The following is a 17,134-nucleotide window of genomic DNA, read 5'->3' as shown; positions in this document are numbered from 1 at the left end:
ATACAATGTACGCTGTATGGTTTTTTTGCTTGCATCCCAATGAGTATACATTATTGAGGAGCATAAATCCATATATATATATATATATATATATATATATATATATATATATATATATATATATATATATATATATATATATATATATATATATAAATCCGTTTTGTTTTTTTTTCTTGGTATTTGGTTTATTTCTCTCACAGGTTTTGTTCCGAAAATATGAGGCGCCGTTTTGGTATTTACTGCCAAAAAGTGATATCACCTATTCGAATAGGTGATATCACCTATTCAATTGGTGATATCACCTATTCGAATAAGTGATATCACCTATTCAGCTTCTGAATAGGTGATATCACCTATTCGAATAGGTGATATCACCTATTCGAATAAGTGATATCACCTATTCGAATAGGTGATATCACCTATTCAATTTGAATGAGTGATATCACCTATTCGAATAGGTGATATCACCTATTCGAATAGGTGATATCACCTATTCGAATAGGTGATATCACTTATTCGAATAGGTGATATCACTTATTCCTTTTGAATAGGTGATATCACTTATTCGAATAGGTGATATCACCTATTCAAATCAAATAGGTGATATCACCTATTCGAATAGGTGATATCACTTATTCGAATAGGTGATATCACTTAATCATTTTGAATAGGTGATATCACTTATTCGAATAGGTGATATCACCTATTCAAATTATTTATGAAATAACAACTGCTCCCAAGACTATAGCCTTTAATTCTCATTTACTTTCACTTTCGTTTTATAACTTACCATTCTTGCAGACAATGGATTACAGCTTCGCATTTAGTTTTAAGCAGCCCAGTAGAATTTGTAGTTTGTTTTGCTCACAAATTATATTTATTACACTTATCTATCATGTATACTATAGGAAAATTCAAAGGGTCTGTAAGTCTCGTTGACTTTCACTTTCGTTTTATAACTCCCGGGTACCTGAGCGTTCTTGGAGACAATGGATTACTTAAGTTGTAAGCATCGCAGTGGAATTATTAAACTTGTAGTTTGTTTTGATTCCCGATTGTTGCAAAGAAGAGGAGAAAATGGATTGATAGATGCAGGTAAATAGCGTTTAATTGCTTTATTTTTTCATTACATAACGTAAACACAAGCTATTCCGAGGGGGCCAAGATTAGCCAACATACTTAAGCATAAAGGGAAAATTAAATCGTTTTTATTCTAAAATCGTCTGTATTCAAAAGGCACGCTTATCTACAGATTGGTTTCATAAATTTAAAGCATTAATTTAGCTTACAATATGGTATAATTTGGAGTATTGGACAGGTATACATGAGATTGGGATATTGAATGCGATGTCATTGAAAGCAAATAAAAAAATAGATGTACCCAAATGCATCGACCATGGGAATACAAAGTTGTATACCACGTCGATAACATATGATCTTTGTAGAAAACACATTTTTTTTTAATTTAATTACTACAATAAATAAAAATGGTCAGCTCAAAATTGGTCATTCTGTAGGCTACCCTGTCTATTCAGAAATAAAAATGGTCACATACACTCAAAAAATAATTATTTTTTATTCTACAAAGAATAAAGCATTTTTTTCATTTACACATACAAACTGTATTAACTGCCAAGTTTCATGACCACCCCCCCCCCCCCTTTTCCAATACTTCTACAATTATGAGACAGACTTTTTTTTTCTTGAAATAGGCATTTTTCTCCATTTGTCATAACATATTACAGGGCTGCACAAGGTACTGAAAAAGGGACAGCGCTTTGAGTGAATGTGTTATCCATGTATCTGCAAATGAAGCAGATCCCCCAGTTATTATACTCATGGAGAGTGTAACAACTTCCAACTTGTTAATGACGGAACTCCATTTAAATCAGGTACAAGTTAAAGTTTAGGCTGCACAATTCTTTATTACAATATTCAAAACTTAATAATTCAGGATCAAGTTCACACAAGCTCACATTCCATGGTTACTTACAACACCATTATGCTAGATAAATTTGTTATACACTTTCATGTTAAATAGTCAAATTTGATTGGTTTAAAAAACATTTGTTAACAAGTACTACCGGTATTACCATACTGCATGCCAGACATTACATCCCAATGGTTGAAAATGCATGACTACGGGTAACAGTATATATAGTAATAAAAAATGTTAACTGTGCAGAATGTTTGCACGTTCGTTTCACCTTGTTGTTTTCTTTAAAATGCATTCTATAACAAGAAAAATATTACCTGTTTATTTTGGGTGATGTGAAATTCTTACCCCTTAAAAACCATTGCTGACCGAGGCGAGGTCAGCGATGGTTTTTGTGGTATAACAATTTCACGTTATCCTACTAAACATGTAATATTTTCATGTTATATGTACTTCTATTTGTAAATGTTAATGACTGTGAAAAACATAAATATTTATAAATTAGTAAAATCAATTTAATACACTATGAATACACAAAAGGACAAATTTGTACATAATTCTCTATGATTTGGTTAATTAGTTTATATAAAGGATGTAAATGGACATGACATATCATTGTTAATATTCAAGAAAGTGTTCACTGTTTTTCTTGTAGATGCTCCTTTCCATCTGATGTTTTCCAGGTTTTTGTGAAAAGTTTTCTTAAAAATGGCACCATTCAACTACAAATACTATGCCAGTGGAACTGTGATATCAATCAACTGCTTATGACACTATTAATTGGCAGAGAATTTACTTTTTTTTATTTGGGACAAGCAATCTGTTTCAAACATTTTATACCTGCAAATTGGTACATGTACTTCATGAAATGCTTGAAGGATGCTAAAGGCTACTGAAATTCCAAGCCAGATGAAATTCAAAAGGATTGATACAAAAGTCATTTGAAGTTTTCTATTCTTAGTGATGAGTGTTTTTCAGGATGCCCTCTGATATCATAGGTACAACTGGTCACTGTCCTTTGTTAGTTACACATGCAGACAACTTATTAAGGCAGTGATATAAGTAGCTCGAAGTGATGCTTTATTGTTTTCCTCAGATTTATAACCTGGATTGATCTCTGATGCAGTAATTTAAAGCCATGTCTTTTCACTGTCACAAAGTACTGAAATAAAAATAATTTTGATTAAAATATTTCTTTTAATTCACATCATTAAATTTTTAAGCTACAGAAATTCAAATTAATTACCTATTAGTAAATAGAAATCTTTAATTGATTAGCAAGCCTTTGCATTGTCAGATCCTTTTCTGAAAGGGCCATTTACCTTTAACAATGTCAGGACAGGTGAGGCAACTGGCTGGTCTTCATGCTGGAAGTGTGTGTTAACTCTGTAATCTTTTTAAACAAAACCATCCAGTGATGTCCTAAGATTGCCAGATGAGCAGACATATACCTGTATTTAAGAAAGATTCTGTAACATGACATAGAATTTTTGCACAGCTTGACGCACAACTGATGGTATCTTAGGTGCCTGCAAAATAATAAATCTGGCACATATTTATTTATTTGATACAAATCAGAACAAAATTTGTCCTTTTACAGAACAAATTATTTTCATTTTAAAGAAAAGAGAAATGCATATGTACTGTTTTAATACATATAACCTGTATTATTGGATATTTTCACCCCATTCTAATTTTTAAAATATTCACTCTTTCACCCTTGAAAACAATTTTGCCCTTTTAAAATTTGATCAGACACATTTGTGTTTAAAAGATATATGCTGCCTTCTTCGAATTTGTCCCGTTTTAAATTCACCTACTTGTAAGGAGGGCAGAATGAGAAAAATAAAACTTAACTGGGGCGAAAAATTTCCAGAACAAAGTACCATTACTTGCCTGCCTGTTGTACTATAACTCGATCCTCCAACCTTACAATATTCTATAATCATTGCTTTCATGCGATACCCCCCAGTGGATTGATGGTCTCTTTTCCAAATTATATGCACTTTCTAAAAAGAATGAATTTGTCAATTTATAAAATTTAGTATTACAAGTTAATAAAGACAGTAAAACAATGTTAACAACATTTATATGCAAATGAACCTCTGTACAAATCACTTATAAATGATTGACAACTTGTATGGAATATATCGAATACCCTTAATTTTGACATTTGGAAACCCAGCGTTTAGGCCAAACAAAAAATATGTGTGGTTCTGGTTACACCTCCAAAAAAAATAGGGAAGATGGGTAGGGATTTTTTATTTTTTTTTTTTTTTTTAACAAAATGATTTTCTAAATTTTTCCAAATAATACCTATTTCTTTTCGTTAGCATAAGTGAACTATTTTATGTGTAGAGTGTTAGATATGTTTTCTCTTAAGCATATGGATTAGATATGTGCTTTAATGTGTGAATAAAATGTCTTGGGTATTTAAACAGTTGTTTGCTGATTCTATTCATTCGAGTTCATACTCATCCAGAAAATACAATGTTTGAAGAAAATCAGCATGAGCAAATTGAATTATTTAACTGTTATTTGGATATTATATTTTCTTTTTTTAGAATGTTAAGTTTTTACGAAGATGATAAGTGCTGTCCTTGTTTTTAAAGGATGATATTAATTTCAGAATTGTATATTATAAGTAAAATTAATGGATATCTTAAGCATTATACATTAAATCTTAAATATAGATCATGATTTCTCCATCGGAATCTGCTGCGGAAGTCTTAAACTTTATACAGGTATATAAAATCTAAAATTGTATATTATAGAATGCGAAAAAACAGAAATATTTTGTGAAGAGCTGAGTATGTAAATCATAACTAATAAATGTTTTGTTTATTTTGAATTCAGTCTTTTCCAACTATGGTTCAGAAAAGAAATGTTTTATTTGTGGATGAACAGAGTGAAGGAGAAAATAAGTGGCATTTCGATGTGGCATGAAATATACTAGTCAACATTGGTAGGGGGCACCCTAGTTATGAATATGAAACAAATATTTTTAAATCAACAAGATGTGTTTGTGAAACACTGATGCCCCCATATGGCATCTTATGGCGAAGGTTAAAGTTTCTCAAATGCAAGTCAAAATCCAGGCCAAAAGATAAAAAATGTTAAATTTGAAAGCCCTAGCTGCAACTGTTCAAAAGTTATGGCAAAGGTTAAAGTTTTTTAAAAGTAAGTAAAACATCACGGTCAAGGTCAAAGTTGTTGGTATCCAAAGAAAGGTCTTGTTTCAAGGATTACATATGTGAAGTATGAAAGCCCTAGCTCCAACCGTTCAAAAGTTATGGCCAAGGTTAAAGTTTTTCAAAAGTAGGTCAAACTCTAAGGTCAAGGTCAAAAGGTCATAGTTGTTGGTATTCAAAGAAAGGCCTTGTCACAAAGAATACACATGTGAAGTTCGAAACCCCAAGCACCAACTGTTCAGAAGTTATGGTCAAGGTTAAAGTCTCATAAAATTTTGCAAAAGTGGGTCAAACTCCAACGTCAAGGTCAAAAGGTCAAATATGATGGTACCCAAAGAAAGGTCTTGTCACAAAGAATACACATGTGAAATATGAAAGTCATAGCTCCAACCAATCAAAAGTTATGGGCAAGGTTAAAATTGACAACAGACAGATAGACAAACAGATAAACAGACAAACAGATAAACAGACAAACAGACAGACAGGACAAAAACAATATACCCTCGGGATCTTTCGATCCAGGGGCATAAAAATAATGAAAACACAATCTTTTCTTTTTGTAAAAAATAAAGTCCAAGGTGAACATCCTTTTGTTTAAAATCAGTGTTTATAAATGAAATTAATTACTTTTATCCAGAATAATTCTTATTTTACTTAATAATAAATTTTGAACGATAAACTTTTAAGAGCTGTCAGAGGAAAAGAATGTGACACCTATACTTTGTACAGTAATGTTTAAAACAAAATAAATCACCTAAGCAAGATGACATAGAATGATTCAAATTCGTCAGAATTACAAATATTTAATATTATTAAAATTTTAAATCCTTTCATGAAACCTTTTTGCCTCATTGAAGACTTCATACATCCAAGCTCATTTCTCATATATATTGGTGTTTTGCAAGTTGACTTTATTCAGGTGAAATCAGCAGTCTTCTTTTTCACGTTTCCTCATGAACTGTTTTTTTTCTACTTTTGGTTTAAAAGAAACGATCCTGATATAAATTATTTAATAATTTACAAGTTAATCTATCTTACACATTGGGCTAATTCTTGCATAATCAATGCAATCAAATAAATGTTTTCTCATGTTATCTTCCCTCTAACTCCAAAAAACGTTACCTGGCCAGCTGTCTGTGTGCTTTCAAGCGAGAAGTGATTTCCTATCCTGACTTCACACCTTTGCGTGCATTAATAATAAAGGGACTAATCAGCATGCACTTGTTATAAACCAGCTGTAAACAGAGCAACTAATTGAATCTCGCCACTCTTGGGCATATTTATTTAATTTTGGCAACCAAAAAACAAACAAACAAAAAACATGGCGCTGGAAAAAGGTATACTGCTGCGCCATGCTAGCTTGCTTTAGATTTAACACCATCAAACACTTGCACTACGTGTTGAAACGATTTTTGCATGGAGGTCGCCATTGCTGGAACTAAAACTAATACCGAAGTGGATGACGGAAATCACGGAAAATTCCGGAAAATAAATATGAAAATTGCCAGAAAAAAGTTAAGGGTTGGGGATCTAAAATAGCAACGGTCGGGTAACGGGAACCACACATATTTTTTTATTTGGCCTAATAATATTCCATACATGATTGAGCTGTCACCTGATGAACCTTTAATTCTTTTCTATTTTTTATATGCTTTATATGTATATGAATTATAAGAGTAAATGCAAGTCCAAAAACTTATTTTGTGACATCAATTTCATACCTGTATTTGAGTTGCCTTTTTGAGGATATACCAGGTAGATTATTCAAAGTCGATGTACATGTAGTCTTACATGCTGCAGTTCTCTTGTACTTTAGCTATAAAATAAATTTTAATGTATACAATTGTGTAAGATGAAAGAATATTTCAAACACTGAAACAGACTGAAACCTTAACAGACCAAAACTTTAACCAAAATATCCTCTTTAACATGCTCTCTAAACTGAAGAGTATGGTCATATAATTGCAGTCATATGAATTTTTTTCAATGATAAATGCAGAGAGAATTTGCAGAATATATAAAGAAAGTCTTATCGTTGGGAAATAAGCAGGTCCAGTACAATCTCTTAATTTAGCTATATAGCTTGAAATAGCTATATAGCTTTATTAAGCTATTCAAAATAGCTTAATTTAGCTATTTATATGCAGTTTTTCACAAAAATTATTTTGGTAAGAAATAGACAAAAAGTCGCATGTATTTGACTATTCATATATGTGCTATGGGCTATCGAAACAACAAGCAAAATCAAAGATATCTCCAACTTTGCAACTTTTGAATACTTTTAAGCAAAAGATAAATTTCTATTATTTGAGTAACTGTCCACTACCTTGTGTGCATTGAGGCATGGATAAGTATGATTGCTTCTCATTGTACTGAATTATTACCAATCAATTATCTTCTTGACCATAATTGGCCTCCTTTATAATTTCATTGAAGAAGTAACTGTATCAATTGCGCATGTAGCCTAAAAACTTTTAGAACTTTGAGTACAAAGTCTCTTTAATTTGTTTCTATTTTCCTAATTATCTCCCCTTGTTTAAGGGTCACAACCCTAGTTTTAGTATAAACGGAAGCCCTTGGCCCAAGGATACCCTGTGACAAATTTGACAATAATTGGCCAAAGGGTTCTTGAGTTATGGCCCATATTCTAAAAAGTTTACGCACACCGCACAAATGGCCATAGCATTAGCTCTTTGGGCCTTTGGCTCAGAAGAGCTAAAAATGAACCTCTTACATTGATTTTTGGTTGATATTTTTTACAGTTTTTTTATGAACAATGTACAGTATTTTCACCCAAATTCCAGTATTTTGAGGACTGCTGTACAGTATTTGGGCCTAAAAATTATTACATGAATGCAAGGAGATTTTAATGAGTGAGTTTTATAATGCATCAATTTCAGATGAGTTCAAGGTTGAGTATCATCACTGCACCAAGGTGCGACTTTTTGTGCATGCTGAGAAAAGTACACATTTAAGAAAAACTGATATAAAATAGCTAAATTAAGCTTTTCTGAATATAGTTAGAATAATCTAACTGTGTCTCGGGACAAGCCCTCACCACAGTTAGAATATGTCCCATATACTTGCAACGTAGCAAATCGGAGTGGATCCACTCCGAAATGATTTTGAAGAATACAAAAGGAGTTGCATTGAAAATAACTACCAAATTAATCATAACAAACATTTTTGAGATTGTATATGCCTTTTAACCTACAAATTAATCCATATATATACGAAAATTCAACTCATTTTCTCAACGTTTTTTTCCTCGCTTCAAATTTAACGCCATGTTGACATTCGGAACTCTCTGGATTCTTCATACAAAATGCAGAGAATTCGAGTTATCGCCCGTGTTTATTTTGCTACATTGCGAATACACGGAACAAATTCTATCGTTAAACCGGGTCCGTAGGACAATATCATTTTAACGATAGAACGTTCTATCTATTCTGAATAGCTTAATAAAGCTATATAGCTAAATCAAAAGATTGTACTGGACCTGATAAGTGCTTTCAAACATTGAATACTTATAAAACTAGACCCACTGACATGCAACAGCTTAATTTCTGTTGATAAATGAAGCGTATTCTGAACAAATTATTTACCCAAACAAAGGTGATGCTGTCACAAGATGACGTTCGTACCCATCTGACACTTACACTACTCCTCCTTAATCAGCTGGTAATAACATCATTATCCTCGATTTCAAGAAAAATCTGTTAATAAATTAGTTGTAATGATGATAACAAAACTATTCTAATCAGATATAAATGTATAATATAAGACTTCTATTTCACAAGAATACCCAAGAAACAGGTGACATTCTCTGACTTGTTTACCTGTACTTCGATTGAAATTCTCCTCCTACTTGCTCGCACCCAAGCTTTTACGACCCTCAATTTATCCATCGTAAGTCGGAGAACCCTTCGGCTTTGTACAACTGCTTAACTTTCCTTATACGCTTTGTGTAAACCATAAACATGCATAACGCAATACACATCTTGCATCTCCATGTGTGAGGTACCCGGAAGTTAATATTATCGAAAAATCTCGCGAGGCACGTGACGAGACTTACAGACCCTAATGCAGCCCGAATTTGCTTGGTTCCAATGAAAATGTAGATAATCTTGAGGAAGGGAGCATTCATTATTTATTGTTGTAAGAAATGCAAATAGGTGATATCACCTATTCGAATTGGTGATATCACCTATTCAAATTGAATAGGTGATATCACTTATTCGAATAGGTGATATCACTTATTCGAATAGGTGATATCACCTATTCAGCACGAATAGGTGATATCACCTATTTGAATAGGTGATATCACCTATTCATTTCGAATAGGTGATATCACCTATTCGAATAAGTGATATCACCTATTCGAATAAGTGATATCACCAATTCGAATAAGTGATATCACCTATTCGAATAGGTGATATCACCTATTCAATTTGAATAGGTGATATCACTTATTCGAATAGGTGATATCACCTATTCGAATAGGTGATATCACCTATTCGAATAGGTGATATCAATTTTTGGCAGTAAATACCAAAACGGCGCCTCATACGAAAATGACATGATATGTTTCTCACAACGATATACCTGTATGGAATGAGTGTTATCGGAAACCATTTAAAGGACAAGTTTGTGGCCCCATAAAAAGCTGAGTGGAGTGGAGTCTTGTGGAGTCATGGAGTGGAGTCTGTATCATAACAGTACAGAAAGTTATAAAAACAATTGATTTCCCTAACATACAATCATTTCCTTGCAATGTGATTTTGGATTTGTGTAAAAAGAATGAAATAAGAAACAAAAGATTCATTAAAAAAACAAATAAACAACAAAAAGATAATGACCTTTAAATGTCAGCGGAGGATCATCTAAAATGTTTTTATAACAAAGACTAGGTGATACATAAACGACATCGAAACTAGGCTTACATCCTATCCCAAACCAGAGGTGTTGACAGCTTTAATATCAGACAGATAAATAGCAATTATTTAATTTTTTTTTTTTGCTAACAGCTGCACTGAGAAGTGAATTATTAAGATGCGTGATTTATTTTTAACTACCACATATTTGGATATGGATGGGGCAGGATTTTTAGTTATTGAATTTCTATTAAAAAAAATTCTTGAACTAAACGCCAGCCTACCCTACCCTCTGGAAACACATGGACCCCTCCTAAATGTTAAAGAAATGGAGTCATTTATCTGAAGAAAATTAATTTCCATGTTTGACATTTTGTTAGAGTTGATGTGGGAATCACCCTGGAAATAAATCCCAGATCTGTGCATGTACCAGAGTTGTTTAATAAATGATGCAACATACAGTATATCATAATAAATATAGAAGTATTAAAATTAATTTTTTCACAATTGAAAAGTTCTATTAAAGAGCTGTCAATACTGAAAACCTCGTGATTTTTCCTATTATCCTTGCAAAGAAATTCTGTTTCAAATAAAGCATGGTCACTACACTGAGCTGAAAACTGTTTAAAAATGATCTCTGAGCCATTGCTTAGATACTAAACATTTTATCATCACAACATTTGACAGAATTCTGACAAAGGAAATGAATGTAATATTTTTATCAGATAGGTGCCTTATTTTCTTACAAATGCCACAGACAAAAACATGCGTTAAATGTGCCAACGGTTTATTTAGAAAAAAATATTTAACAAATTAAAGATTTGTTAAACTATGGAAGGGAATTACCGCCAAAAGTCTATTTATCTTGCTTTTATTCTTATTCTGCCTTCTTCTTTATTCTTTGTTTTTATTATTACTACATGTCACTTTATTGTTTTCATATTCGTCTTTATTACATTTTACTTTGAACTTTTTTCATTCTTCATTTTGTCCTTACTTCTATGTTGCTTTATTCTTGTAAATTCGTTCTTCTTTCTTTTATATTGATACAGTTTCTTTAAAAGATAATTATGATAATTTCTATTACAAATGTAAATTCATTCACGCAAACCATGAAGTACATTCAACGAAGACGAATACAAGTAGTGTGAATTTAATGCGGCATTATAACGCTAGGAGGCAGGGTGTTCGCTGCGAGTGTTGGTAAAACTAGGTACGCAAACCCGGGCCGGGGTTATTCGTGATTTTTCAATTTTCTGCCTTAATACTTTATCAATCGAACCCTTTCAAGTTATCTTAGATATAGGTTTATTTGTATACGCGTTAAATTGCCCCGAAATGCTCAATATCTTAGATTTTCTCGAAGATATTTGATTTGCAAGTTGGTAAAATGGGAAGGCAGTATCAAGCTGGCATTTTAAGTGGTTTTTTTTTGTTTGTTTTTTTTTTACTAAAAGCTAATAAATTTATAAATTATTCTGGTGTTAAACATAATATTTTAACTATTTATAAGCATTTCTTCTTTCAAATGTGTTTTTGTTGCTTTAAATAACACGTTTTAAGAAAATCTGGGTCATTAAAACCGGACCAATGAGGAAAACTCCAAAATAATTGTGTATTTTCTGTCACCTGAAAAATATAACTCTATTCAAGTTTTTTGTTGGATGATTGAATTTCAGTTTTATTGATATAAAAAATATTAAATATTTTCATAATTACTAGTATACCCAAATTACCCTTATAAATTGAGTTGTTTTTCAGGACCCCTATATATTCTTCCACTGAACTGACATTTCTTTCTTTCAGAATAATAACTGTTCATGCGCATTCGCCTGATTCTGGGGACCGGGGCTAGTCTGGTTTCGGTCAACCCATAATGCTCTGCAAAGTAGTGCGGAACGTCATGGGTAGGCGTGGCCGGCACCAGGCTAGACCGGGGCATACTAGAAACTTCCCCCGGTTTTTATGAAAATATGTATTTTTTATTTTTTTTTTTTTATTTTATTTTTTTTTTTTTTTGGTATAGAAATAGCACTTTTCAATAAAGAAGTAAATATCTCTAGTAAGCACACAGTGTTTGACATTAGAATAACTCAAAAAATTATTTTGTCGATGTCTCGTTTGGCAAAAAATGCGTAAAATGTCGGCTTGATATTGCCTACCCATCTTAGCAAATTGGAAATAAAAAATCGCCAAAAATAATCTAAAATATTGAGATTTTCAAAATATGAATACATGAATATAAATATTGGCAATTTTTATAGCGAATACAGATAAAACTTGGAGACGTAGCATTGATTTTGAAAGGGGCAGGCAAAGAAAAAAAATAACTTACCTAAAAATCTTGACAAGCAAAAAACAAACATACAAACAAACAAACAAAAAAAGAGGAAAATTCTTCAAACTCGAAAATTTTATTGGTGGGGGGGGGTGGGGTGGGGTGGGGTCCAACTTCTCTCAATACCAAATTTTACTCATACATCACTACGTACATTGCCCTTATTTGACTAAACTGCAACAAAAAGTGGGAGGGGGGGATCAGACTTTCATTGAACATTTTCAGTAGTAAAAAGTTATGGCTAGAAAAATGTTTGGTGGCCAGCCCCTCCCCCCCCCCCCCCACTGCTATCGGTGTCATATAGTAAGACTTCCCCCATAGTGAGTCCTCCCCCGGAAGTCTGGCTATATAGTGAGACTTCCTCTCGGGGGGGGGGGGGCAATGACTATATAGTGAGCCTTCCGCCCTAAACGACCATAGTGAGACTCCCCCTTCCGTGTTTGGTTTGGATTTTATTTACATCGACGATGTATATATTGCATATTTAGGTAATGATCTTATATATATATCGTGCACAGCAGATTATTGTATTGTTCCGAGACGATTCTTATCAAAAGAAAAAAGACATAATTAGTTTAACAGTAAAGAGGTCATTACCCGTAGAAACGTGCAGTTTACCTATGTTTACCTGCATGGTTAAGATGTTTTAATTATAAAAAGCACTATTAAAATGTTTTAATTATTTATTCATAGATTTATTTATTCATTCATAGAGGATGGAGAACTTTTATCCAAATACTGAAAACGTTAGTATAAAAACATTGTTTTACAATAAAAAAAAAATAATCGGAAACTTAATTAAAGGGGGAAGTTTCGCTATGAAAGGGGAAGACTGACTATATAGTGAGACTTTCCCCCCGGAAGACTGGATATATAGTGAGACTTCCCCTGGAGAAGTCTCACTATATAGCTAGTCTTCCGGGCGAAGTCTTACCATCTAGCCAGCCTTCAGGGGGAACGACACCAGGTACATGCCTGAACCTATAACATACATCATTTGAAAATTTGGGTTCGATTGATAAAGTATTAAGGCAGAAAATTGAAAAATCACGAATAACCCCGGCCCGGGTTTGCTTACCTAATTTTACCAACACTCGCAGCGAACATCCTGCCTCCTAGCGTTATAATGCCGCATTAAATTCAAACTACTTGCATTCGTCTTCGTTGAATGCGCTTCATGGTTTGCGTGAATGAATTTACATTTGTAATAGAAATTATCATAATTATTTATTAAAGAAACTGTTTCAATTTAAAAGAAAAAAGAACGTATTTACAAGAATAAAGCAACATAGAAGTAAGGACAAAATGAAGAATGAAAAAAGTTCAAAGTAAAATGTAATAAAGACGAATATGAAAACAATAAAGTGACATATAGTTACAATAATAACAAAGAATAAAGAAGAAGGCAGAATAAGAATAAAAGCAAGATAAATAGACTTTTGGCGGTAATTCCCTTCCATATTAAACTTGTGTGATTGATGACAAAACATGGGAGTACTTTTTTTTAACCGAAAAGGAAGATTAGTATTAGAATGTGGAATCAAAGAAAAAGCTGTGGTTTTATTATATTGTAAAGAGAAGCAAGAGCTCCAAACATGTTTTATTAATTTTCATTTTTTTCTTTTCAAGAAGCCCACTAAGACATGTTTAAACACCCCAAGGAAGGACTATCAATGGTAACTTTTATGTTCAAATTGTACTAAGGAAAGTTATTAAACAGATTTCCTGCAAATGACGTCTAAATATCGGTGTCCAGGGTAATTTTCCTGTACCTAACAATGCTGTTGCAAATTAGCATAGAGAAATAAATGAAATCTTGAAGAAAAGAAAGTTAACAGAACTGTGTCATCCCCCATATTGGCTAGGTCTCAGCCATTGTGAGATCTCTTTATTCCAAAAATGCATGAAAACAATAAAAGAAAGATTGCACAATATCAGATATGTTATAAGAAGTTGATTTTATCGTGTCTTTAGGGCATCCCTAAAGACCCTAAAGATGAATATGCAGAGGTTTTCTGGCTACGGGTACAAAGACCTAAGACATGTGTAAAGGGTAACAGAGAATGCTTTGAAGGATTTAAAATATTGAGAGTATGTATAAAGTACTTTTCTTACTTTTAGATGACCTTTTGCATTATTTATTGAACGACCCTCGTACATTTTTTTTTACTATCAAAGTGCAAGGCATCCTCTTTGTTGATATCTGATGATTTGATTGTCTTTGTATTCTTTATTCCTCATTTTGTGTAAATATTTTTACATCACCCTTTTTCTGGTATATAATGCTATAAAAAAGATTTAGAATGGCGTGGAGTCATGGAATTGTAACAGAATAGAGTTGAAAAGGTTCATTTTCTGTCACTGTCCACAATTCTCCCTCCTCCCCCTTTTATTTCTGTCTACAAGAGTTACATGATCACTCAGATTTTAATGCACTTTTAATTTGTTTAACCCATATTGACAACCCAACAAGTGAAGGAAAAACTAATGACATTCAAATGTCAACAATGGGAATGGCTTGTGTGTTTGCCTTTTTGTATTAGAAAACAGACTGAGTGAACTGTTATCCCAATAGGCGAGAAGTCTTGACAGATTTAATTACTGCATTTGAAATGCTTACTCAGTAAAACAAACTTGCTAGGAAACATAACTGATTTTGTTTTTGTAAGCAGAAAAGTTCACCTGGGCATGAGTAATAAAAAAAAACTTGTTAACAATCTGGTTTCAATAAATCAGAATTTAAAAAAATACATTATAAATAAACAGTTTTCACAGAATCTGTATCATGTTTATTTGCAATTTATTTGTTCTAAAATATCACTAATAACATTAATATATAAATTTTATCATATCACTTAAATAATAAATGTTCATAAAACACACCTGTGACACACAAAATAGAATCACAAATTCAGCACAATTAAAATAACTTTTTCAACTTTGACATGGCTGTCTCAATATGTTCATATTACCTAATGTATCATATTCAAGAGTGTCCATTGAGTTATAATTCTATCAACAAATATGGGTTGTGGTAAAAATGCTTAATATTTATATTGTAAATTTAAAGGATAAAAACTGTATTTTAGATAAAGCAAAACACTTTACTCACTTTTTTTTTCAGAATTCAGTATACAATTAAGTCCATTTTACTGAAAGAATATATTTAACTTTTGTAACACATCTTTATGGTCTGCAGTTAACTGAGACATGATTTCTCTATGTACAATGACGTCTCTAGAAATTTCAAACAAAGGACATTTTCTTCTACAACAGTCTGAATTTAAATGATAATATGTATTTTGCAATGTTGGTGTTGTTTTATAGGTTTTAGAGTTTGGACTTAAATATTTTCTATGATCAAAGCGTTTTAAAATAAGATCATTTGGTGGTGACCTTTGTCTATCAGAAAAACACCGTCCACATCCATAATATTTCTTCACAATTCCAGCCAAAAATGTGAGATGAAATGGTTGATCAAGTGAAGGTGTATGTGGTGTTTCAAATTCAATAATTTCAGTACTACATTTATTATTCTGACCCTTTCTTACTGAGGTTCCTTTTGGCTTTTGACCTCTACTTTTTGGCATATTTGCTAGTGCAATTTTAGTTAGACTAGTACCTAAAGATTTATACTTTTCATTGTAAATTTTGATCAAGTCTTTAATAATGTCACAGTAGTTTGCAGTAGCAATCGTATGACTGCATAATTTAAAACTGGAAAACCGATGACATCTATTTTGCAGGTGAAAAAGCTTGTAGTTTTCAGTTTGCATACTTTATATGGATCCTTCGGATGTGCAACGTTCAATATAAATAAAGATGATCTGTCTTTGTATCCTGGCATTTCAACAATTCCATTCACAGAATTTATAATAGTTTGAGCCTCCTCAAATATATTTTTCGAAAATTTGAAATGGAATATTTGTAATTTGTAATACTAGAACCAAGTTGACAGCATCCGGCTTTAGTATCCTTTTTAAAACAATGAGCAACTAAAACCTTTCAGCACATCATTATTGGAATTGACATTTTTTAACGTTCCCATTCTCCAATTAAATAAATTCCATCGGTGAACCTACTACAGTGAACCTACATCATTTTCAGTGATTGATAGACTGCATGTGATAGAGTACATTGATGTAATATACAAATACAGCAATACCTCAAGATATATATCTCTTTTGAGTAACATTTATGAAATAAGCCTATGTTTGTTCAGATATTGGTTAAACTAATCATAGACAGGAATTAAAGCACATCCCCCTACCAATTCAAGTTAGTGAATGCTGCATCATTGTTATACTAAGTACAATGTGTACTTTACAAAGTTTTAGAAACATTTATAACAATATGAGTAGTTGGTATATTTCAATAAGTATTTTCTTTTATATATTTTATGATTAGTCTTTGATTCCATTAACTGATAAATCTGATGGACATTGAATCTTCTGTAGCCCCCCCCCCCCCACCCACCCACATACACACACCTAATTTAAACAGGGAAAGAAAAATACAAACAATGGAATGCTATACAGGAAAAATAAATTATAACATCAAAAATCAACAAAGAGGTCATGATTTACTTTTTTCATTCTTCTCACACTAACCCAAAACCATGTTGCAAGGGAATCATTGTATGTAAGGGGAATCAAATTGTTTTTATAACTTTCTGAACTTTCTGTACTGTTATGATACAGACTCCACTCCATGAATCCATAAGACTCCACTCCACTCCACTCCACTCAGCTTTTTACCCCAAGCCCATATACTTCTAGCTTAAAATTTGTGC

General features: G+C 32.4%; 3 long non-coding RNA genes across 3 annotated transcripts; 1 reads left to right on the top strand and 2 right to left on the bottom strand.

Moving 5' to 3' along the window:
• Positions 1–710: 710 nt before the first annotated feature.
• LOC133175880 (uncharacterized) lies at positions 711–4,120 on the top strand. The gene is made up of 3 exons (XR_009719339.1): positions 711–1,098; positions 1,749–1,895; positions 2,595–4,120. It is a non-coding gene; the product is annotated as an uncharacterized LOC133175880 (long non-coding RNA).
• On the bottom strand, positions 1,909–3,390 carry LOC133175878 (uncharacterized). Its single transcript, XR_009719337.1, has 2 exons — positions 3,262–3,390; positions 1,909–3,101 (listed from the first exon to the last, which is right to left on the bottom strand). It is a non-coding gene; the product is annotated as an uncharacterized LOC133175878 (long non-coding RNA).
• On the bottom strand, positions 3,836–9,145 carry LOC133175879 (uncharacterized). The gene is made up of 4 exons (XR_009719338.1): positions 8,970–9,145; positions 8,736–8,846; positions 6,852–6,946; positions 3,836–3,948 (listed from the first exon to the last, which is right to left on the bottom strand). It is a non-coding gene; the product is annotated as an uncharacterized LOC133175879 (long non-coding RNA).
• Between the last annotated feature and the right edge of the window lie 7,989 nt (positions 9,146–17,134).

The sequence above is a fragment of the Saccostrea echinata genome, unplaced genomic scaffold, assembly GCF_033153115.1.
Source record: "Saccostrea echinata isolate AGI-Se365-2 ecotype Australia unplaced genomic scaffold, CSIRO_AGI_Sech_v1 ptg000064l, whole genome shotgun sequence".
Taxonomy (NCBI): domain Eukaryota; kingdom Metazoa; phylum Mollusca; class Bivalvia; order Ostreida; family Ostreidae; genus Saccostrea; species Saccostrea echinata.
This window is presented reverse-complemented; position numbering and strand designations above follow the sequence as displayed.